Raw genomic sequence first — 26,394 nt, 5'->3', positions numbered from 1 at the left:
GTCTGAATCTAAACTAAGTTGGACTCATCCGAAGGATGAGCTTATAATCAAGCATATGTTATCCTCCTCAAGCTTGTAAAAAATAAAGAGGTACTTGCCAGAAATGGTGGGGGAAAAGAGAGAAGAATGAACCTATTTGTTATCCTTTGTTACAGAAGAACCTTATCACCGCTCTTGAACACGACACTTTTCATTCACCTGGGTTGGGAAATCCTTTGCCTTAAAGTTGATCAAACCACTTTGAAAGTCTTCAACCGTTTCTGGGTATTAACTTTGGGTCAATCGTCACCAAGCCATCTGTCGTGTCGTTATGTGTTCAAGAGGTCTCTGCAAATAAACCATTCATATGCAAAATACTTGTCATCCATTTTGACCATCCCTGAGTCAGTCCTTACAGCAACATTTCTTCAACTTGAACTATGATTTCGTGTTGTGGGCTTGCCTGCAACGGGTCGCTTTCTATCGACATCAGCACATTATCTAGAAAGATGACTTAGAAATCATCAGTATCTTGAAGTCTGCATGCATCAATGGCAGGTTTCTCGCCTTTGACGACAGTTTACATCATTGACTTTCGATCAAAGGATTCCGTGACGTGTTCGACATCAACTCATTCATTCACATTTCATGGATTGTACTGGGTACTTTGAGAATCATTGACATTACTGGTGGTCTCTCTCACACTTGTTAACGGTTTACATCATTGACCGCTAATCAAGTGGTTTCTACCATGCTCGACATCAACTCATTTATTCGCATGGATAGAATCGTACCAATTCGGGAAGTAGAAATGAAGACCCTGGATCTAGTTTCCACCATCCAGGCTACGAGGAGTTTTGTATTCATTATATAGTAGACTAATCATAAACAGATGGTTGCATCCATACTATGTCTACAAAAGTCTATGATTGTGATGTACTGCAAAATCATTCTTGTATCAGAGCAGTAGTTAGATTGTTAGTTAAAGTTTTCAATCTGAGTATGGGAATGCCTACCTCAGTGATGATATCATCTTATATATGTATTTTGTGTTGAATATTTGCAGGTTCTGACCAGGTCCTCCGCAAGATACTCCTTGAAATGATAAAGTACTTCACCCTTCCTAGATCATAAAAACCCTAATCTACTACAGGCTTTGCACTTTAGGGGGCAATCTGTTACACTAAAAAATGTCACCATGACTATTTGCAGTTAGTATGGCTCCATCCATTGTCATACTATCCTCCTTGGCAAGTCTCATGCCTCTGCTCTTCATGTCAAACTTCAAGAAAGAGAGAAAAGTCACTTAAAATCAATTATCTCTGGTACGCAATTTCTCTTAGCCTTACCTGCGTGTACGCAACCCAAGTTCACAATACCTGTGTACTTGTACGCTCTGTATGTAAAGGGGTGGGTGCGTACTCCTGTAAAGGTCAAAAGGCGCAAGTTTCACTCCAAAAAAGTTACTTGTGGTCATTTCTAGAGCATTCTAGAAGCTTGTTTGACATGTATGAAGCGCCTCCAGATGGTTCATGTATCCCTACCAAAGAGGAACTTATCCCATCAAGAGGGGAGCTATCCCATCCAAAGAGGGGCTTATCCCATTAATGGTGGACCTGATTAACTTCCTCTAGAGCACTATAAATACAATCATTGGGCCAGAAGGAGGGGAGGTTGAAAGCTGAATATTCCTAAGGGTAGATGCTGCTGGAATTAGGACTTCCTTGTAGAAGCTTGTGAGGAGAGATTACCATCTTTGCTTGTTTCCATTGGGAGGTGGGTGAGCTGATCAGAGTAAGGGAGAACTCTTGTGGACCCTGGGAGGAGCTTGCACAACACCAAGGCTCAGGTTGTAATGGTTCCTTTTGTTACCTTTAATACAAATTAGTCCATTCTTCTCAACAATTTGTTATTTATGAGTTGTTTCATATACTCCTTGGTCTATATGTTAAATATGTTTTATTTTATGTGATATTCAGGTGCTATTTAATCGTTTGATTGTTGGTGAATGCAGGTTTCGAAGGGAAGGAGGAGCTCATCCGGATCAACGAAGCTGGACTACTACAACAGCGTTGGATTACAGGTAGGATCTAAACACTTGATTTCTCATATTGTAAAAGCATATTTAGGGAAGGATTGCTCTTATTTGTCTTGTTTGTCATTAGAAAGTCTTAGGCTTCTAGGAAGGTCGGTTGTGTCTGCACTAATGACTCTTTCCGTGTGACAAATACTTTATATTATTCATTGACGACTACTCCAGGATGGTTTGGTTAGGACTTATGAAACACAAAGACGAAGCATTAAAAAAATTCAAATCTTTCAAAGCCTTGGCTGAAAACGAATCAGATCACAAAATTAAGTGCCTCAGGTCTGACAGAGGTGGGGAGTTTACCTCAAATGAATTTTTCGATTTCTGTGAAGAACATGGAATAAGAAGGGAATTCTATATAGCTAGGACTCCTCAGCAAAATGGAGTGGTGGAAAGGATGAACATAACGGTTCAACAAATGGCTCGTGCTATGCTTGATGAGTCTGGAACTCCCGCAACCTTCTGGGGTGAAGCTGCATTTGCTGCGGTTGTTATTCTCAACAAAACAAATGTCCAAGTGAACAGCACTCAAACTCCTCATGAGCTCTGGTATGGTGAGACTCCATCGGTAAAGCATTTCAAAATTTTTGGAAGAAAATGCTATATTAAGAATAATGATGAACAACTTGGCAAACTTGAACCTAGAGCAGATGAAGGCATTCTCCTTGGTTATTCTCCCATAGAAAAGCATATAAGTGTTACAATAAAAGACTTGGAAGAATTGTTGACAGCATTGATGTGGTGGTTGATGAAAAAGGAAACATTCCTAGGCAGGTAAATTATGAAAATATTGAAGAGGATGAAGAATACCCTCCAAATCAGACTGATGATGAAGAAGAACCTCAAGAGGCACCAGAGGAATAGACAAGGTTAGAAGAGAAGACTCCATCTAGGTACGTTCAGAAGAATCATCCAGAATCTCAAATTTTGGGGCAGAAAGAGGCAGGTATACAAACAAGAAGAACAATTGCAGAAGCCTCAAGCTATTTGGCTTTGCTCTCCTCCACTGAACCACAAAATGTAAAAGAGGCATGCAAAGATGAATGCTGGGTCAAGGCAATGGATGAAGAACTTGAGCAGATCGAAAAGAACAACACTTGGGAGTTGGTTCCTAGACCAAAAGATAAGAATGTCATAGGGACAAAATGGATCTTTAAAAATAAGTTGAATGAAAATGGAGAAGTGATTAGAAACAAGGCCAGACTTGTTTGTAAAGGGTATGCTCAACAAGAAGGAATAGACTTTGAAGAAACTTTTGCTCCCATTGCTAGACTTGAGGCCATCCGAATGTTCCTTGCTCTCTCAAGTTTTCAGAATTTCAAAGTATTTCAAATGGTCGTGAAATTAGCCTTTCTGAATGGAGACTTAGAAGAAGAAGTGTACATTGAGCAACCAGATGGTTTCATTCTTGGGAATGATCCAAATCTTGTATGCAGACTAAAAAAGGCTCTCTATGGTCTTAAACAGGCTCCAAGGGCTTGGTACTACCGTTTGGACAAATATCTTCATCAACAAGGATTCTCAAAAGGATCAGCAGATAGCAATCTTTATATAAAAATTGAAAATGACAAATTGCTAATACTAGTTGTGTATGTAGATGATATTATCTTTGGCAGCAATGAAGAAGCTATGAGTCAAAGCTTTGCCTTGGTGATGCAGAAAGAATTCGAAATGTCCTTGCTTGGAGAACTGACATACTTTCTTGGATTGCAAATCCAACAAAATGAAGGCGGTATCTTTTTGTCTCAAACCAAGTATCTCAAGCAGATCTTGAAGAAATATGGCATGGAAGATTCAAAACCAGTGTGTACCCCTATGGTTACAGGATGCAGCCTCAGTGCAAATGATGAATCGGCTGTCGTGCATCAACCAACCTATAGATCCATGATTGGAAGTCTTCTTTATTTAACAGGTACTCGACCAGACATCATGCATGCAGTGGGAATAGTTGGAAGATTTCAGGCAAATCCTAAAGAAACCCATCTTCAGGCAGTAAAGAGAATTTTCAAGTATCTTCAAGGAACTAAAAACTATGGCTTATGGTATCCTAGAGATACAAATCTCACTCTACATGATTATACAGATGCAGATTGGGCTGGAAGCGTGGATGACAGAAAAAGCACAAGTGGTGGAGCATTCTTTATGGGTTCTTGATTAGTATCTTGGTTCAGCAAGAAACAGAGTTCGATTGCTTTATCTACAGCTAAAGCGGAATATGTGGCTGTTGCATCTTGTTGCACTCAACTTCTTTGGATGATGCAAACCTTGCAGGACTTTCAAATCACTTGTACACCACCTATCTCCATCTTATGTGATAATACAAGTGCAATCAGCATTTCAAAGAACCCAGTCATGCATTCAAAGACCAAGCACATACCGATCAAGTATCACTTTCTCCGGGAACAAGTGTTGGAACAAAAGGTCAAATTGGAGTATGTTCCTTCTAAGGAACAAGTTGTTGATATTCTCACCAAACCACTGCCCAAGGAGACATTTGAATACCTCAGACAGAAGCTGGGAGTAGTTGATGCATCATCTTGCTGTTAAAACTTGTCTGTTTCAAAGAAAAATGGGTGTATGCGAGTTGCCTGAGGAGGATCCGCGTACATACGCCGGTTTGTGTAGAGACAGTCGCGTATATGGAGGCTTGATGGATATCAGTAGGGACAGGGTCTGTTTGAAGATAGTCTGATATGGGTCTGACAGAGACCATCTGGCACAGGTTTAGGGGGAGCAGATAAACTTCTAATGATGCATTGTTGGCATTATATTAGAAGCTTTTGGTTCTAGTTCACAGCTGTTGTTGGTTTCAGGTGGAACAAATGCAGAGGGAGAACAGAAGGAAATCATGGTTTCTGATCTGAATGGTGATTGACAGATGCTATTGCTATCAATCTTGCCTACAGTCAGGGGGAGCATGAACAACACACTTCAGCAGAGCAGAGACTTCAGCATGTACTCAGGGGAAGCATGGTCAGAGTGGTACACCTTGGCATATACAAAGGGGGAGCTCATTCCGAGATTTCAGCAGGTACTCAGGGGGAGTATGGACAACGGAATGTTTATCTAGGAAAGAGATGATCTTGGTCTGCCCTTTGCCCTTGATGTCAAAGGGGGAGAGCGATTGGTTGTTGTTGCCATCAAGTCCAAAGGGGGAGATTGTTGGCATTATGATACATATGTTGTACTTGATGGCAACCAACTCATCTCAGATGATAAATTATAGTGCAACAAAGTTCACGCACTTTCATCAAGAGAAAAGTTTTTTTCATGTAGAGAAACGTTCACGTACTTTCATGCAGAGAAAAGTTTCTTTCATGTAGAGAAACGTTCACGCACTTTCATGTAGAGAAAAGTTCACGCACTTTCATGAAGAGAAAAGTTTCTTTCATGTAGAGAAAAGTTCATGCACTTTCATGCAGAGAAAAGTTCCTTTCATGAAGAGAAAAGTTCATGCACTTTCATGGTTGGCTCATGGTATTAGTCTGACAGTTTTTGATCCTATGGTTTTGGTCCGTGGTATTGCATCCAAAAGTGTTGACCCCAAGTATTGGGTTCATGGTATTGTGTTATTATGGTTTTGGACCGTGGTATTGAGAAAGGCCTAAGACTATAAAAGAGGAAGGAGATCATTTGGCAAAGCATCATCTGAATCAATTGAATATCTAATATGTGCTAGATCTGAAATATTTGTGATTGGGGTTATGGTGCAGATCTGGATCTGAATGAAGGAGGAACCTTAGTGCATAAAGAAGGATAAGTTCTATTGATGGGTCATAATCTTTAAGCTTGAATGATAGTATCTTTGTATGATTTTGATCTGTTATATGTGGCGCATGCTCGATCTATAAATCTGATAATCTGGGTTAATTAGTATCTGACTATTTGAAAGAGTGAATTATCCTTTAAAGATCTGTACGCAGGTTCAGTGAAGTGAAGGCGCATATACACGTAGGTTCAGTAAAGGCAAACTGCGTATACGCAGGTTGCTCCACACACAGGAGCGTATGCACGCAGGTTTCAGGTTGTTTAAGTAGCGTATATGTATTTTATTGTGATCTAGCTGCCTCTGTTTGTTGTTGTAGTGTTCTCGGTTCAGAATTTGGTATATGGTTACTGTCACTGTGTTCTGGGTACAGCTATCAGAGAAGTGTTTATTGTGATTCAGTTTTTGTTCGGTGAAAAGGAGATTGGTTGAAGCAGAAATTTTTGATGTTCATGGATCCAGTCTGAAAATTTATGAAACGTGGTCCCTGGAAGAAACAGAAGGTTGTAACCTTCAGTAGGCCAGCACCTACGTACTAGTATCTTGGCTAGTACAAGAGCTAAGGGGGTTGTAGCTCCCTTCCAGGAGAAGCTGGAGAACGAGAGAGGGTTGTAGCTCTCTGCAGGTTGCAGCCTGCGTACTGGTAAAGGACTGCACCAATACATTGTAAAAGGAAGTTTCTAATTAAAAGAATATAGAGACGAATTGTAGCAGGTGGTTTTCACCCACATTGGGTTTCCACCTTATATCTTGTGTTCTTGTGTGTGATTGTCCTCTGATCTATTTTATTGTTTCTGGTTACTGGTTATTTGATTCTGATACACAGATTAATAATCATCATCTGAAAGATAAAGTAAATTATAAGTTTGCATTGTATACGCGGGTTTCCTTCTACATAGTTGCGTATATACGCGGTTTTAATTAACTGAAGTAGTGTATATCATCTGGATTTGAAAAAGGAATATTTGACTTGATAATACTGATTCACCCCCCCCTCAGTATTATTTCCAACAATTGGTATCAGAGAAGGTCCTTCTGAAGAAGCTTGATCGCTTGGAGGAAGATCCATCATCATGAGCAACTATGAGAGGGAAGCATCTATCAGGCCACCGATTTTTGTTGGGACAAACTTCGTATATTGGAAGGTAAGAGTTACTGCCTATCTTCAATCACTTGGTACAGAAGTCTGAGATATCATAGATACAGGGTACACTTTTCCTTCAGCAACTCCTACAGATCCGGCTGAGAAGAAGAAATATGAAACAAATGAAAAAGCAGTCAATACCTTATTAGGATGCCTATCTCAATCAGAATTCGTCAAGGTTATGCAGTATAAATCCGCAAAAGAAATATGGGACAAGATTGTTCTGAGCTATGAAGGAGATGAACAGGTAAAACGAGCAAAACTTCAAACCCTCAGGATTCAGTATGAAAATCTCAGAATGCAAAATGATGAGAGTGTGGCTAACTATTTCCTTCGTGTAGATGAGATTTTTAATTGTATGAAAAACTTGGGTGAAGAAATAAAAGAGGCTGTCGTGGTTGAAAAAGTGCTAAGATCTTTGTCCCCTAGGTTTGAATCTAAAGTTTCTGCAATAGAAGAAAAGGAGAATCTTCGAAACCTTACCATGTCACAGCTACACGGGATTCTAACTGCTTATGAAATGAGGAAAGGGGGACCATCAGACAGGAGAGAAGCAGCTTTCAAGGCTTCAGGCAAAGGAGACTACTATGAGTTGGGACATGCGTCAGAAGAGGAAGAAGAATCAAATTTTGTCAAAAACCTTCAACGGGGTACTGGAAGATTCAGAGGTAAGTTACCTTTTAAATGCTTTGCTTGTGGAAGAGTTGGTCACTATGCTGCCAAATGTCCTCATAAGGATAAAACTGACAAAGGGAAGGAACTTGTTAGATAAAACAAGAAACAGAATGTAACTAAGAAAAGTTACTACACTGATGAAGATAGTGATGGTCTTTCAAATAGTGATGAAGATGAACGATGTAATAACTATAAACTTTTAATGGCTTTTGAAGATGATGAATACATGGATGCTATAGATGTGGATGGCTTTTATGAAGAGATTTCTAGACTCAAAACATGTTTAGAAGAAAAGAATGTGATCATTGATACTCTGCAATTCCAACTTGATGAAAAAGGAAAATTTCTTGAGAAGTTAGAATGTGAAATTGTTGGCCTTAGAAAAGAAATTGAGAAAACAAAGGCTCTTAATCTTAAATTTGTTAAAGGATTTGAAACTCTGGATGAGATTATCAATGTACAGCATTCTCCACTAATCAAGACAGGTCTGGGGTATAATGGAGAAGCATCTCAAGCATCCAACTCAAAGAGTTATCTCGATGCAGCAAGGAGGAATGAGCAAAAGCCCAATGGAGATCACCAGGTAAAACAAGGACGAATTACATCAAGAATAAAAAAAGACTACCAGGTAAATCAGGGGCAATCCACCTTAAGGATGAACAAAAGCTATGACCAACCACAGGTAAAATCTTCTCAATTTGCCTCAAGAATGGATGACAATAGAAACTACAATCATTTTGCAGGTAGATTTAATAATCGCAAAAGTTTCTTCAATGGCCAATGTTTCTCTTGCCATAACTTTGGCCACAAAGCAGCTCAATGTGTTGCCTTAGACTCTTTAAGACACACCTATTTATAGCCTATTACATACAATCTCATGGGTGGGTCTCAAAGCTGACTCAAACTTTAGATAAATAAGGGGCTAAAACCCTGTTGACTCATAACCATCTACGTGCTCCCATCCACAAATCGCGAAGACTTTACTTCAAAACTTTGTTATTTTAACCCCAAAACTAACCCAGGGGACCCCATCCCAATAGGCCCCTAGCACAAAGAACGTGACTTGCCCTTGAGTCACTTGACTAGTGCTACGATCTTTCTGTAAAGATCCCCTAGCTCTTCCTGAATCATGGCAACTTTGGCAGTGCTCTGAGTGGCTGCCTGCTTCACCTCCTCAACTAACTTCTCTATAGCCGGTCCTTCTGCGGCCAACCTCATTGTTTGTTGCGTCTCTTGCAAGCCCATTAGCTTCTCCTGAATATTGGTCATGACCTAGTAAGCCTCCTCCAACCAAGATTGTAGCCTGGCCTTAAGCAAGGCCTCCTTCTGTGTCATCTCTATCTGTTCGAGGATCTGCTTCCCCTCCTGCAATTTGGCAAGGCATTATCCTAGTACAATGGATTGTGCCATCACCCTGACTTCATCATACTGCCTCTGCAGCTCCTTGACCTCTGTATTTAGTGTCTGTAGGTTTGGGTCTTCCTGTAGATTTTTCACCAACTCCATTGCTTTCTCAAATAATGCCAAACTGTTAGTGACTATGGCATCTAGGGTGGCCATTCCTTCTCTGATGGCAGCTCCGCGCTGCTCCTGGACCTTAGGCTATGTTCAGGTTGACGTTATTAAGTTTGCTTAAGATGATGCAATCATTGGTTGTCTTCATGCGAAGGGACCCTTCTGGTAATGGAATTGTTCCCAGGTGCTAGGCTCGCTTATTCTGCACTCACTTGACCAGTGCCCGCCTGTATCCTGCTTGCCTAGATCTACAACTCGCACAAATCCATTTGGAATCTCCCCAGTGTCTTCATATATTTCTTCTTGAATTGATATAGTGCTTCAGTTGTATTGTCCCTTATTTTATCCTTGATCTCATCGAGATCACCCTCCATCAAGACCATGGGATCACCTTGTGACTTGTCCAATTTTTTCTTTTTTTGAGGACCTTCCTACTATCCCTATGAAGGGGGTGCTCTGCCCCTCATCTCCTCCGATGCCTTGTTCAGACAATTATTCCTCCTCGATCTCTGGCAAAGGTGATTTGCCACTTCTTTTTGACTCATGCTCCTCCTATTCTGCCTGCTCCTTGTCAGCGCACTCTTTCTCCATTTGAGCCTTCTTGGTGGCTTCCTTCTTTCTTTGTGCATCCAAGTTCTACACTACCTGCTTAGCTGCTTCCTTTCTCTTCTATGTTGCCGAACTTCCCGTGCCCTTACTTGTTCCAGCTTCTAAGTCTAAGGGGGCACACCACTTTGCTGGCCATCACACGATCCCCTCCTGCACGTCTGTCTCTGTTACCAAATATGGGAAGTCATGTGATTTCCATTGTGGATCCTTCCACACCTGAATGTATACTCGGTGGAAGTCAGCCTTGAATGTTGCATAGGTTAACAATTTCTTGTACAAGGTCAAGGACAACCTTGGTTGCTGATTGATGGCCATGCAGAGACTCATTTCCATAAGGACCCAAAAGATCTTTATCTTTGTGATCTACGTAGGGTCCTTTGTAGCCCATAGAGATGCAAATTGTGCCGCTTCTTGTAATCCTTCTTCTAGTGGAGGAAACTGGCTATCTTCTGGCAGCTCCCATGCAACCAAAACAATAGATAGCAGCAACCAAGCATAATGAAACAACTTGGTCTCATCCTGGGCCTCGTGGTAATTCATGAAGAATTCTTGGCATAGGTACCTAGACCAGTTGAACTACACGCCCTTCATGCACTGTGAAACTAGGGAGATTATAGGCATCAGAATTTGATCTGAGCGACACTTCCTCATCACCGTCCCTGCTAAAATTTGGGTGAAAATTTGAACTGTGGGGTTTTTTATTGAGGCGATGGAATATCCTCGCACCTTCTTCATGAGGTCGAATTCCTTCTTCATTTTTTCTGCCAAGTCGTTTTCTCCTGTTTTTCTGTCAAACTACTTGGTCAGATTCAATCCCTCATATGGAAGATGTGTGATTTTGTGGATAAGCATGTTAGTGATGGGGATAGGTACTCCTAGCCATAATCACCCATCGTGCACCAAAGTGAGAAACTGGCGGACACAAATTGTGTTGATAAGGGTGCAGTGATAATGGGGCACCCACAATAGATTAAGTAATCCCAAATTCTCCACACCATGGATCCATTCCACCGTCTCTAGTGTGGTAACACCTGACTCCGCATAGTAGATGCACTTCATATATTTATTTGTTGCTAAGTGAGGAAACCTAACATGATCTGCAAGATCCCAATCTTCCATCTTCAGTAGTGGGATCTGTGCAAGCCGCAGACCTTCAAAGGGAACTTGCTCAAGTAGCAGCGGCGTAGAAATGGAAAATTTGTCTGAATCTGGATCTTTTGTGACCTTTGCCTTCCCTTAACATGGAGGGATATAGTCAAGTAGCTTTGTGATGGGATTCACTCCCTCAGCATTTATGTCTTTTGTGCCCTGTCATTCTTCCACCTCTAGGTCAACTACGTTCTCAGGCTGCTTGTCCTTCTTTTGTTTCTGTGCTGCAGAATGCTTCCTAGGGGATTCGTGCACTGTACTAGATTTTTCTGCTTATCCTTCTTTGGTTTAGCTGTCTAGGTTTCTCTTGCAGGGGTAGGCTTCAGCCTAGGTGACCTTCGAGCTATAGGCACATGAGCTTAAGCTTCCATACTCACTACTTCTTAGGTAGCTCCCTTAGAGGCAACATTGCCACCAGTACTCATGGTTTCTGCAAGGCTTGGTCCAAGAATTTTCTCGAGAATGAATTTTTGATTCAACTCCAACAACTTAGAAAATGCAAGGCTCACAACTAAATCCTCCCAATACGATCAGTTCATGGGTGACAAATAACAAAGCTAAAAAAAAACTCTAAGGGCGCAAAGTGTTCTTTGTTGGACCAGCATGCGTAATTTATAGGTGTTTTTGAATTCAAATCCCACTGTTCCCCCCAAATTCTGACAATTAATGTTGTTTTGGTGGTAGATATTCAAATATTTTGGCCTTAAATGCCACTAGCCCACTTTTAAATGTCTCATGGATGTAAAATCATGAAAAATGACTCCAACGGTCACTTTTCTGTTGTGCTGCGCAGCACCTCCATCCATGGCGCAGCTACCTATGTGCAACTTCATATGTTTCAACCTCACAATTTTCCACGTAGCTTGCCTACTATGTAGTCCTCTAAACTGGCAGTGTAGTTTAGAGTCCCTCGCTCCCTTGCAACTGCTTGGAGCTCTAAGATTGTCCTACTGCCATATAGTCATTGTATAGGATCCCATGTATACAAATTCAATCACCTTCCATTCACTCTTCCCAAAAAAGGTTCTCCATTCAGCTTCACAAGATGAACTATGCCTCCATCTGTAATTTCTTTGATAATATATGGCCCTAGCTAATGCATCTAGAATTTTCCTGGAAACCTAGTGAATTTAATATCATACAACAAGACAAGGTCATTTACCTTAAATGTGTGAAGCTTGATGTGTTGATTGTGCCATGATTTTTCATGCTCCTACTATACTTGCTGATGGAATCCAGTCAAGAATCAGTCCTCTTCAAGCTCCATCAGCTACGTGAGCCGTTCCTCCAAGGATTCACAATCTACCATACCTGTGAGAGCTGCTATGCATAGAATAGGAACAATATACTCCATAGACATCACAAATTCTATGCCATAGACCAATCTAAATGATGTTTGTCCCGTCAGCTTCTTGCAAGTAGTCCTATAAGCCCATAGTAGTACAGATATGCACACATCCCAGTCATTATGCTGTGCATTGCAGATCTTTGTCAGCGAGTTCTCAAAAATATTATTGAAGGCCTCAATAGTTCCATTGGACTTTGGGTGATATGGTGTACTATTTTAGTGATAGACCTGGAATTCTTCCATTAACGTGCTGATCATTTTGTTCAGAAAGTGCTTACCCCAACCACCCATCAACACTTTAGGGCAGCGAAATCTAGTTAAGACATACTCAAACAAAAACTTTGTTGTTGTAACCTCTGTAAAATCCTTAATTAGTTGTGCCTCTGCCCATCTGGTTAGATATTCTGGCGCAGTGATGATATAGCGCACACTAGTTTTCTTCCCTGGGGGCTGAATTGGCCCCACAAAATTAATCGCCCATTTTTCAAATGGTTGCAATGATACTTAAGGTTGTAATGGCAATTCATCCCTTCACGATGGTTTGCTTGTTTTCTAACACTCATCACATGCTTTACAATATTCTTTGGATGCAATGTTGGCCACCAGATACCTACACACAAAATCTTCTCCGCAGTCGCCTTTCCTACATTATGTCCTCCTGCAGCCCCTCCATGAGCTTTAGTGAGAATGTTATTTCTCTCAAAATCGGGCACATATCTTCATAATATCTCATCTACACCCATCTTATACAGATGCCCCATAATAATAGAAAAGTCTACCGTGTGCACTACTATTTCCTTCTTTTGATGACTTGTATACCCTTCTCGTGCCATCCCTATAGTCAAAAAGTGAATAATAGTAGCAAAGTGATTATCCACTAGTTGCACGTCTGGAAATCCTTCCTCCAAATTACTAGGCTCCTCTCCTGTTTCAATCCGTGACAGATGGTCAGGTCCTGCATTTAACCTCCATGGCTTCACAATGACCTCAAAGTCATACTCCTGGAATAACATAAACCATCGGTAGATCCCCCCCCAAACACAGGCTTATTGACTAGGTATTTCAAGGTAGAATGATCTGTGTACACCTTGAAATTCCCTCCTAATAGATAGTGCCTAGACTTCTACAGCATTTATACCATGGCCAATCCTTTAAGCTCAGTCGTTGAGTAATTCCTCTCTGCCTTCAATAATTTCCTACTCCCGAAGGCTATAGGTGGTCAATTACGTTAATACTGCACCCAAGGCAATGCAAGAGGCAATAATATGTACATGAAATTCCTTCTTCCAATCTGAGAATACCAAGATCGACGCGGTGACCATCTTTTCTTTCTGTTGAAAATGCAACAAGATGATGGAGCTTAGTGAAAAGGAGTCGCCTTCACTAAGTGGGCCCGCAGGCTATTTTTTGCGCAAAGTCTATTTTTAGACATATGGATCATGGTCTATGAGTTGCAGGATGCTATTTGTGGATGATTGGTCATGTTGGTAAAAATAGATGGATTTCTATTTTTAAACATATGGGCGGAGTCTATTTTTAGACTGCCAGGCTAAAAATAGAACAGTCGAATATTATTAGCTCTTAATAATATTTGGACTATAAACATTATCTTATCCTCTTGGAGCACTTCAGTTTGAGCTACGGATGTGGCACATGCAACTGCCAGAAGGAAATACACTTTTCTTATGGGTCAGTTGAGCTATTGCATGATGGACTTCAGTTAGAACTCAAGTGATTGAGTTTGGTGGAGTTGATTGAGGAGTTGATGGAGTTGTGTTCAGTTTGACTTAGTTGAACTAGTTGTATTTAGTCTAACTGCAAAGTACACTAGTGATGAGTGATGTGAATTAGTTATTAATTAATTCACTAATTATTAACTCATAAAGCAACTAAAGAATACATCAGTTAACTTAGTTCATGGACAGTTCAGTGGAGACAGGTGTTAGAGGTGGAGACTACTATCAGTTGTGACTATAGTTGTGCATGAGATTTGCACAATCAATGATTGAGATTGCCAATGAGGATTGCACAGTACAAGCCAAGGGAAAACGAGCTTGGACAATTCCTATCCTCACATTGGATTGCGTAGTAGAGGCAGGCAGATAGCGGAGGAGATTTGAACCTGTGACTTGAATCAGATCTGAGCTAGTTTGTGTGTAGCAGGTGGAGATAGTACTGAGTAAGCTCAGTCGTTGAGTAATTCCTCTTTGCCTTCAATAATTTCCTACTCGCGAAGGCTATAGGGTGGTCAATTACGTTAATACTGCACCCAAGGAAATGCAAGAGGCATTAACATGTAAGTGAAATTCCTTCTTCCAATCCAAGAATACCAAGATCGGTGCGGTGACCATCTTTTCTTTCTGTTGAAAATGCAACAAGATGATGGAGCTTAGTGAAAAGGAGTCGCCTTCACTAAGTGGGCCCGCAGGCTATTTTTGGTGCAAAGTCTATTTTTAGACATATGGATCATGGTCTATGAGTTGTAGGATGCTATTTGTGGATGATTGGTCATGTTGGTAAAAATAGATGGACTTCTATTTTTAGACATATGGGCAGAGTCTATTTTTAGACTGCCAGGCTAAAAATAGAACAGTCGAATATTATTAGCTCTTAATAATATTTGGACTATAAACATTATCTTATCCTCTTGGAGCACTTCAGTTCGAGCTATGGATGTGGCACATGCAACTGCCAGAAGGAAATACACTTTTCTTATGGGTCAGTTGAGCTATTGCATGATGGACTTCCGTTAGAACTCAAGTGATTGAGTTTGGTGGAGTTGATTGAGGAGTTGATGGAGTTGTGTTCAGTTTGACTTAGTTGAACTAGTTGTATTTAGTCTAACTACAAAATACACTAGTGATGAGTGATGTCAATTAGTTATTAATTAATTCACTAATTATTAACTCATAAAGCAACTAAAGAATACATCAGTTAACTCAGTGCATGGACAGTTCAGTGGAGACAGGTGTTAGAGGTGGAGACTACTATCAGTTGTGACTATAGCTGTGCATGAGATTTTCACAATCAATGATTGAGATTTCCAATGAGGATTGCACAGTACAAGCCAAGGGAAAACGAGCTTGGACAATTCCTATCCTCACATTGGATTGCATAGTAGAGGCAGGCAGACAGCGGAGGAGATTTGAACCTGTGACTTGATTCAGATCTGAGCTAGTTTGTGTGTAGTAGGTGGAGATAGTACTGAGTACTTGTGAGGAGTATTGTACTATGTATTGTTACATGTTCTCTATCATTATAATATACAGATAGTTGGGGGTTTTTAGTTGTATGCTTTCCCCAGTACATACTGTATTAATGTGCGCATGCGATTGTCTCTTAATTCTGCAAAATTGATGATCAACGTAGAGGAGGTTATGTATTATGCATGCATTCCGCAAATAGTGTATAATCAAGATAATCTCTGTGAATAAGTGTTATATTATTCAAAATTTCTACATGGTATCAGAGCGAAGTTGATCATCAGATCTATTATTCAGAAAGTGATTACATTTTATTTCTCCAGGCAGAGTCTGTAATTAGGCTAGGTAGCCTCTGGATTCATCCTTTTTTTGGAAGGTGAGATATCCGGTAAAAGCCCATACAGTCAATATCTGTACGAGAAATACTTTGTTCTCGCGAATTTTAGATCAGAAGCGGTTGAGTTTTGAGCTGGTGGAATTCGAATTTGCAGCAGTGTTTTCTTCGTGTCAAAGTTGAAATGTCTTTCAATGGATTGCGGTTGGAGTATGCCCTTGAAGGTAGCTCGAATTATATTGCATGGAAAGACAGGATGGAGGCAGTGTTAGATGACAATGGGTTGAAGGAATTCATAGAGGCTAAGGTCCCAAAGCCAACTGATGCTGCTCATGTTGAGGTTTGGCAAAATAAGACAGCAAAGTGTCGAAGGATTCTGTTGGAGGGTGTGAAGGATCACATTGTATCCAGCCTACATGGAAAGGCTTCTCCATACTTGATGTGGAAAGCGTTGATAGATTTATTGCAAAGCAAGAGAAACCAGAGGAAGTTGGCGCTCAAGGATAAACTCAGAAACATTAAGTGTGAGAATGGAGATAGTATGCCCAAGTATCTCACGAAGTACACCCAATGCCAGGATGAGCTGGGAAGTGTGGGGGTGACTGTCGATGATGAGGACTTGGTGAGCTTGGATCTCCTTGGTCTTCCAAAGAGTTGGCATTCCTATCAGGACTCTATCAATGGTTGGGAGAAATTGCCAGGATGGGAGAGACTTTGGTCAGATCTTGTGCAAGATGAGATCAGGCGAAATACCAGGAGCTTCTATCCACATGACTGGTGACAAGAGTTTGTTCAGTACTTTGGAGGAGAAAGATCTCCAAATACTCATAGTGATGGGTAATGATGAGAAATATAGTGTCTCAGGTGTAGGCACGGTTATTTTTCAGAGGGAGCAGGGAGCTCACCTTACCTTGACTGATGTTAAGTATGTATCGGGACTGAAGAGAAACTTGGTGTTGATCACGATGCTGGAAGATGAAGGCTATGATGTAGTCTTCAGTAAGGGAAATGTTTTCCTTAGACACATCATCACTAGACAGGTGAAGCAGATTGGTTCATGGGTCAAGAACCTGTATGCTCTTGAGGTTCAAGATGCATGCAAAGCCTTGAGCAGCGAGGCAACTGATGGAGACTTGGTGGTTGAGAGGGAGCGTATATTACCTCTCAATATGCAGAGCCAGAAGAAGTCTCAGACGATTGTGGAGGAGCCACGATTGTGCAGCATATTCAGGAGGTTGTGGAGTAGCCACAACAAGGGAAGCTGAGAGGAGATCGAGTAGAGACATCTACTCATGCAGAGACCTCCAGTAGGGGGAAACTTCAAGCCAGGTGGGCTGAGGGATCACATGCAGCCATACCTCTAGGTAGGAGGTGGGGTGATATAGAGTGATCGTCCCAAGGAGGAAGGGCAGGATCCTTGAGGTACCCAACCTCTTGGATGAGACCTTGCTACAGGAGCCCCAATGTGGAGTAGCAGGAACTGATTGATTGGGTAGAGACAGATGCAGATGGAGCGGCAGAGAGAGTGACAGTGTAGGGAATCCCAGGACAGCGCATAGCTAGCAGGCTACAGCAATGCGAGAGGCACAAGTGTTTTGCACATTGCTAGGTGGCACAGAGAGGTGTACAATGGTGTGAGATGCATGGAGATGTTGCAGTAGTGTAGATGTCAGAGAGCGAGCACTTGTCAGCAGCAGGTAGAGCTTCAGCATCAAAGTATGTTCCTAGCCCAATAGAGTGGTCAGTTGGGAGTGATTTTGTTCCAAGTGTTGTTGGAGCAAGTGGACTGGGCGAATGTGTTGCGTGCAGAACATTCCAGAGTTGCAGGATAGGGGTTGCAAATAATCCATATCTTGTTGAGAGGGAGTGTTGAAAAAGCAACAAGATTATGGAGCTTAGTGAAAAGGAGTCGCCTTCACTAAGTGGGCCCGCAGGCTATTCTTGGCGCAAAGTCTATTTTTAGACATATGGATCATGGTCTATGAGTTGCAAGATGCTATTTGTGGATGATTGGTCATGTTGGTAAAAATAGATGGACTTCTATTTTTATACACATGGTTGGAGTCTATTTTTAGACTGCCAGGCTAAAAATAGAACAGTCGAATATTATTAGCTCTTAATAATATTTGGACTATAAACATTATCTTATCCTCTTGGAGCACTTTAGTTCGAGCTATGGATGTGGCACATGCAACTTTCAGAAGGAAATACACTTTTCTTATGGGTCAGTTGAGCTATTGCATGATGGACTTCAGTTAGAACTCAAGTGATTGAGTTTGGTGGAGTTGATTGAGGAGTTGATGGAGTTGTGTTTAGTTTGACTTAGTTGAACTAGTTGTATTTAGTCTAACTTCCAAATACACTAGTGATGAGTGATGTGAATTAATTATTAATTAATTCACTAATTATTAACTCATAAAGCAACTAAAGAATACATCAATTAACTCAGTGCATGGACAGTTCAGTGGAGATAGGTGTTAGAGATGGAGACTACTATCAGTTGTGACTATAGCTGTGCATGAGATTTGCAAAATCAATGATTGAGATTGCCAATGAGGATTGCGCAGTACAAGCCAAGGGAAAACGAGCTTGGATAATTCCTATCCTTACATTGGATTGCATAGTAGAGGCAAGCAGACAGTGGAGGAGATTTGAACCTGTGACTTGATTCAGATCTCAGCTAGTTTGTGTATAGCAGGTGGAGATAGTACTGAGTAGTTGTGAGGAGTATTGTACTATGTATTGTTACATGTTCTCTATCATTATAATATACAGATAGTTGGGGGTTTTCAGCTATATGCTTTCCCCAGTACATACTGTGTTAATGTGCGCAAGCGATTGTTTCTTAATTCTGCAAAATTGATGATCAACATAGAGGAGGTTACGTATTATGCATGCATTCTGCAAATAATGTATAATCAGGATAATCTTTGTGAATAAGTGTTATATTATTCAAAATTTCTACACTTTCAAAACATATAAGTTGCACTGACATTCTTCATCCTAATAGAATGTTGCATCCTTTTTTAGCAACTTTTCCATGGGCGCAATAATTTGAGCATAGGATTTGATGAACTTCTTGTAGTATCCCGTATGTCCTAGAATTGTGCGTAATTGCTTAACACTTCTTGGGGCCTCCAGATTCACTATCACCACAATATTGGCAGGGTCCACCATCAATCCTTGCTTGCATACCACATGACCTAGCAAAATTCCAAAGGGAACATAGAATAGGCATTTCTTCAAATTCAGCGTGATCTGATATTTGCAACATGTATCCAACATCAAGCACAAAATTGCTACATGGTGCTTCACTAAACTGAACACCGTCCAATCATCAAAGTATACTTCCAAGAACTTACGGGTGAACTCAAATTCTAGTATAACTACGCGAGAGAATATCGCAGAAACATTCTTGAGTCCAAACAACATCACATTATACTGGAAGCAACCCCATTCCATCGCGAAGTTTGCTTTGCTCCTATCCTCTCGCACAATCTTGATCTGATGATACATTGAAAACCCATCCATGAATGAGTAGGCCTCATGTCCTCCAACATTGTCTAATACTTCATCAGTAAATGGTGTCGGGAATGGATCATGGAAACATGCATCATTAAGCTTCCTAAGATCTACGAAAATCCTTATCTCGCCCTTCTTCTTCTTCTCCTGAACCACCATGGGGCTCACTGTTATGAAACCAACTCAAGAAAAGATAGAAAAGATAGATCAACGCCTTAGAATTCAACCTCTTCGAGGGGGCAACCTCCTTTACATTACATAAATGAACAATTCTCGGATGATACAAATGACAAAACCTCCTTTCTATATATAGGAGTCTAGGGAGTCACAATATAATCCAGCCGACCTAACAATAATAATATAAAGCCACAAAAATAACAATAGAGGGATTCTATGGGGCACATAAATAACAATATGGGGGTAATAGGGGCACAACAATATAAATAAGGGGTATAACTACAATAGTAATGGGGTAATCACTAGTATTATAGGGACCCAACATGCCCCTCTCCTTCCAAAAAGTGTTGTCCTCAACGCTTGAGTAGTTCTGGATACTTCTGCATAAAATTCTCATCCTCCCATGTGGAATCTTCAGCGGATAAGTTCTTCCACTTGATAAGATACTTTGAAATTGATCAATTTCGTAGCTGTCGAGTTCTTGTTTCTGTGACTGCTTCCGGTTCCAATATAATTTTTCCTTCCTCGTCAAGTTTTGGCAATATTGTTTGAATTGGGAGCTTGTCACCTATAACCTTCTTTAAACATGAAACATGGAAAACTGGGTGCAATCAAGAAGCTGCAGGAAGCTCCAATTTGTATGCCATAGTACCAATCTTTTGCAACACCTTGTACGGACCATAATACTTTGGTGATAATTTATTATCCTTCTTAGCTTGCTTTAGGGACATTTGCTTATATGGTTGTAGCCGTAGGAATACCCAATCACCTACATCAAAACTTCTTTCACTGCGATGTTGATCTGCTTGTTGTTTCATTCTATTTTGTGCCAACACGAGGTTATCCTTTAAGAGTTGGAGGACTTGTTGTTGATGTTCGATGTGATGTTCCACTGCCTGAACCTTAGAATTTTCTCTTAAATATGATGTGATGGATGGTGGTTGATACCCATAAAGTGCCATAAATGGGGTCATTTTTGTTGCTGTATGGAAGGAAGTGTTATACCACCATTCAGCCAGAGGCAACCATTTGACCCATTGTGTCTGTTTATCAGATACAAAGCAACGAAGATATCCTTCCAAACATTTGTTTACTATCTCAGTTTGCCCATCAGATTGAGGATGATAAGATGAGCTATGAGCTAACTGAGTACCAAGACAAGAAAATAATTCTGTCCAAAAATTTCCAGTGAAAATGGGATCTCTGTCACTTACAATAATCTTTGGGTTTCCATGTAGCTTTTGAACTGTTTCCATAAATGCAGTAGAAACTGTACTGGCTTTAAATGGATGTGATAATGCACAAAAGTGTGCATACTTGGTAAGTCTGTCAACTACCACCATGATGACACTCTTTCCCTCAGACTTGGGTAAACCTGTGATAAAATCCATTGAAACCTCCTCCCAACGTTGGCTTGGAATGGATAAAGGTTGTAATAGACCCGGTGTCTTAATTGTTTCAACTTTATTTTGCTGGCAAACCAAACATTCTGCCACAAAATTTTGAATATCTGATTTAAGGCCATCCCAAAAAAATTCCTTCTTAACCCTGTGGTAAGTTTTTAAAAATCCTGAGTGCCCTCCTAAGGGAGAAGTGTGCAATTCCATAAGAATCTTTTGTTTTAGCTGGGAATTCTTACAGAGGTATAAGCGATCTTTGTACCATAACGAATCATTTTTCCAGCTAAATGTATCAGAAGTACTGGAATCTTGTTGTAGCTTTCGAATAAGTGCCCACACTTCTTCGTCATTCTTCCATTCCTCCCTTGCTTCGTTTATCCAATCTGGTTGGATAATAGAAATGGCACACAACAATGCTTCCACATCCTCATCCTTTCTTGAGAGTGCATCTGCCACCACATTTTGCTTCCCTTTTTTGTAGATGATTTCAAAGTCATAACCCAACATCTTTGTGACCCACTTTTGTTGCTCTTCAGAGGATAATCTTTGTTCTAAAAAGTATTTAAGGCTATCATGATCCGTTTTTACCTTGAAGTGTCTTCCCATTAGGTAGGGTCGCCATTTCTTAAGTGCATGGAGTATTGCCAACATTTCCTTCTCATAAATAGCTTTGCTTAAAAACTTTCCCTTGATTGGACGACTTTCAAAAGCAATGGGTCTTTCATCTTGCATTAAAACAACACCAATTCCATTTCCTGAAGCATCACATTCCACAATAAAGGTTTTTGTGAAGTTCGGTGTAGCTAAGACCGGTGCTTGGCACATTGCCTCTTTAAGATGTTCAAAGGCCTTTGTTGCTTCCGGAGTCCATGAAAATGAATCTTTCTTCAATAATGTTGTTAGAGGTGCTGCTATTCTCCCATAATTCTTAACAAACTTGCGATAATACCTTGTCAACCCAAGAAATCCTCGCAGATGCTTTATGGATGTGGGGATTTTCCATTCCTTAATGGCTTTAATTTTGCTAGGGTCTACCTTAACTCCTTCATGAGATACAATATGACCCAAATATTCCACCTCCTGGACTCCAAAGAAACATTTGGATCTTTTTGCATATAATTGTTTCTCCTCCAATAGTTGTAGCACCCTGTCAACATGTTCAACATGATCCTTCCAAGACTTGTTGTAGATTAGTATATCATCAAAAAATACTAACACAAATTTTCTAAGGAATGGTTTGAAAATTGAATTCATCAAACCTTGAAATGTTGAAGGTGCATTGGTAAGGCCAAAAGGCATGACCAAAAATTCATAATGACCCTCATGAGTTCTAAATGCCGTTTTTAGAATGTCTTCAACCTTCATTCTGATTTGATGATATCCCGAACGAAGATCCAACTTGGTGAAGTAAATTGATCCATGCAATTCATCCAGTAATTCATCAATAACAGGAATGGGGAACTTATCTTTAATAGTGAGCTTGTTGAGCTCCCTATAATCCGGACACATGCGCCATGATCCATCCTTCTTGTGCACCAATACTACTGGAGCTAAGAAAGAACTTTGACTCGGTTGAATTATACCAGCCTCTAGCATTTCTGCAACCATACGTTCAATTTCACTTTTTTGGACATAGGGATATCTGTACGGCCTGATGTTTGGAGGAAAACTTCCTGGAATCAGATGAATAGCATGATCATGATCACGCATAGGTGGGAGACCCTTGGGAGTCTCAAATACCTTGGAATGATTGTCCAGAACTTTTTGGAGATCTAGAGAAATAGATGATTCCAATGTGGAAAAATCTAGCGAGCATAATTGTGCAATTACACCTCTTTGCTCCTTTTTTAGAAGCTTTGTCATACCATGAGAGCTGATTATCTTTCCTGGTTTCCCTGCAATACCCCTTAATTCAACTTCCTTTCCTTCCATAGAAAATTTGATGAAAAGTTCTTGAAAATTAAAAGCTATTGTACCCAAGGATTGTAGCCATTGGACTCCTAGTACAACATCCGCACCTCCCATTGGAATGGAAAGCATTGGGCTAGTCAATACATATTCTCCCATGGATAGCTTGATATTATGGCACTTTCCAGAGCAATTTATTGTTCCTCCATTTGCAATCATCACTTGACACTCTCGTGCTGGATATAGGAAGCAATTCAATTCTTTTGCTACCCTACAATGAATAAAATTGTGGGTGCTTCCTGAATCAATCAACACTATTACCTTTTTCTTCTTGATTTGTCCTTCTATCTTGATGGTTTGAGGAGTTGTAATTCCCGCCAATGCATTACAAGATATGGTCGGATTTATTTGTTCTTCATCTAGGCTTTGTTCCTGAAGTATATCTTCTTCTTTTGACCTTTCTTGCTCCTTTTCTTCTTCCTCTTCACAATCTATGTAGAAAAATTTCTTCTCAGCACACTTATGACCTTTAGTGTATTTGCTATCACAACTGTAACAAAGCCCTTTTGCTCTTTTTTCTTCCAATTGTTGTGGTGTCAACCTTATAGGTTGTGGAAGACTAGGGGCAACAACACTTCCGTCTTTATAGTTGTGAGTGGTATGCTTCCTGGTTGCCATAATTTTGCTTTCCATTTTTCTTGCTAACCTGAATGCCTTCTCTAATGAATCAGGTTCCCAAAGGCGAACATCATGTTGGATATTATCCTTTAAAGACCCTATGAACACATCAATCCTATGCTCCTCTGGAATATCTTTTACCCTTATGTTCAATTTTTGGAACTCCTCAATGTGCTCCATTACTGAACCCTTTTGTTTGAGACTTATCAATTGGCTAAAAAAAGTGTTGCTTTTTGTATCTTCATAATGTGCTATCAATTCTTCCGTAAAAATTGCCCAAGTGATAAATTGTTTACGAGAGAAAAGCCATTGATACCATACAAACTGATTTGGTTCCAAATATACAGTTGCCATACGTACCTTTTGTGCGTTTTGCACATTATTGAGATCGAAGAATTGCTCCATCTGTAATATCCATGTGGCGGGATCCTTGCCATCAAACTTCCTCATATCGATTTTTGGAATATGGTGATTCTTCGATCCAACATTAGTGTCTATGGAATCATGATTAACATTTCTTTTGTTCTCATCATGAGTTTCCTTTACTACCTTTTCACCATTAGTGACCCTTTCTTGTAGCAACTTCTTCAATTCTTCCATGTCTGTCTTCATATCTATCTTCAAATCTGCCATGTCTCTCTTCAAATCTGTCTTCGAATCATCCATCTTAGCTTCCATGCCCTTTATCTTAGATTCCACACCATTTATCTTATATTCCACGCCATTTATCTTAGATTCCACGCCACTTATCTTAGCTTCTGTTAGCTTTTGTGAGCGTGACATTTGTTGCACTTGTTCTTGTAATTTTGATATATCATGTAGCATTTCTTCCTCTTCTTCATGGGTCATGCTAGAGCTTTTAGGTTCCTTACTAGGTGTTTGCATTTTCTTTCCTCGGGGCATCAGTTATCGATAATAATGCTTTGCTATGCCCTTTGAATTTCGTTAAACCAAGCTTACACAAAAATTTAAAAAAAAACTACACACCTTTTTTTCACTTTATAGAAGCCTGATATTGAATCTGATGTATCTCTGTAATTTTGGATCATCCAATTCTGAAATTTCTATTTGTAGTAGCCTTCTGCATCCTCTTTCCAATGCCACAAGTATGAGCCAAATTGGTTTCTCCAAGGAAGAGTTATGTGAAATCTCCCATAGTGACTTGTTTTTAGACTGCTTCAGTAGAGTGAACTTGTACGACGTGCCACGAGTCACTGTTTCAACCTTTGAATCTGAAACACACACACAAGAAACAACAGTCCGTCCTCTTTCTGTACCTTCTTACGAAATTTCAATCCGATCCCCAGAGAGAAAGTTATGACGATTTTCCCCAGGTCACCTGTTTTGAATGTAATTCAGGAGTCTGCAAAAAGACCAACTTCCTCAGATCATATCTCTGCAAATATCGTGCAAAAAGCTCTGAAATTCAGATCCAAGGTTCAGCATGATTTCTTCTCAAATGGGTTTTTTTTGCGACTTCTGAAACGTCACAGAAAAAAGTTATAGCGAAAATTCCACGATGACCTGTTTGGAGCAGCGAAACCCTAGAATCCAAAGCTCTGATACCAAATGTTATGAAACCAGCTCAAGAAAAGATAGAAAAGATAGATCAACGCCTTAGAATTCAGCCTCTTCGAGGGGGCAACCTCCTTTACATTACATAAATGAACAATTCTTGGATGATACAAATGACAAAACCTCCTTTCTATATATAGGAGTCTAGGGAGTCACAATATAATCCAGCCGACCTAACAATAATAATATAAAGCCACAAAAATAACAATAGAGGGATTCTATGGGGCACAGAAATAAAAATATGGGGTAATAGGGGCACAACAATATAAATAAGGGGTATAACTACAATAGTAATGGGGTAATCACTAGTATTATAGGGACCCAACACTCACCCAATCAGTTTCTTCAACTGGTTCTATGATGCCTACTTCCAGCATCTTATCCATCTCTAAGCGAACCTCTTCGTTGTATTTAGGATTAAGGCGATACAACCTCTATTTAACAGGCTTCATGTTTGGCTTCATAGTGATTTTCATAATGCCCAAATCTCCTACTATGCCCTTCAAATCTGAAAACTTGGTAGGGAAAAGATCCTGATATTCAAATACTAACTCCGCAACCTTATCTATAGTAGCACCATCCCAGTAATCTCCAATTTTTGCAAACTTCGGTTATTCTTTATTTCTAATGTTTACTTTCCTTGTTTTCAATGATGTGGTGATGTTCCGGTTGTATATTTGTAGGCCCTTGACTTCGTAATGCCCTTCCACCTCTATAATATTCATATTTCTTGGATATTCATCCTCCACCTCAGCGGTCACATTATAACATTCCAACGCATGGCGCAGCTGGGTTCTCCAATCTGGCTGGACCCATTCTAGAGGTTCTTACACTGTTTTGAAGATAACTGCCTCAATCTCTTGTAGAGCTTCATCAATGCTCTCAAAACCATCTTCAAAACTGAAGGTTAATAAGAACCCTTCTCTTAATATATCCCACTCCACGGTGCCATGGCTGAGCTTCGTCTCCAAATACCAGTTCATGGGACTTGTATCCAAAGTATGGCAAAATAAGTGTACCCACTTAAGTTGCAGCTTTGTTCCATAAGCCTTAGTCCACTTCGCTAGGTGATCACGTAGATAATCCCTCCCATCATATTTCTTGGCCAATCAAGTGTTAGGTCGACCCAACAGCAACCTCATCATCCTTTTGTAATCCTTCCATCCATCAAATCTATTCTTGTGCGTACCCCACTATCGCGCAGTACCAAATCTAACGCTTGGAAATGATGATGCTCAGGGAATTCACACTCAAATGCATACAAAAAATTATCCATGTTAGTTAAACCATCATAATAAGGTAAGTTCCTTACCTTCGATGAAA

This window comes from Pinus tabuliformis, chromosome 9, assembly GCF_031772625.1.
Source record: "Pinus tabuliformis cultivar Carrire ecotype Pingquan chromosome 9, CPIR1, whole genome shotgun sequence".
NCBI lineage: Eukaryota > Viridiplantae > Streptophyta > Pinopsida > Pinales > Pinaceae > Pinus > Pinus tabuliformis.
This window is presented reverse-complemented; position numbering follows the sequence as displayed.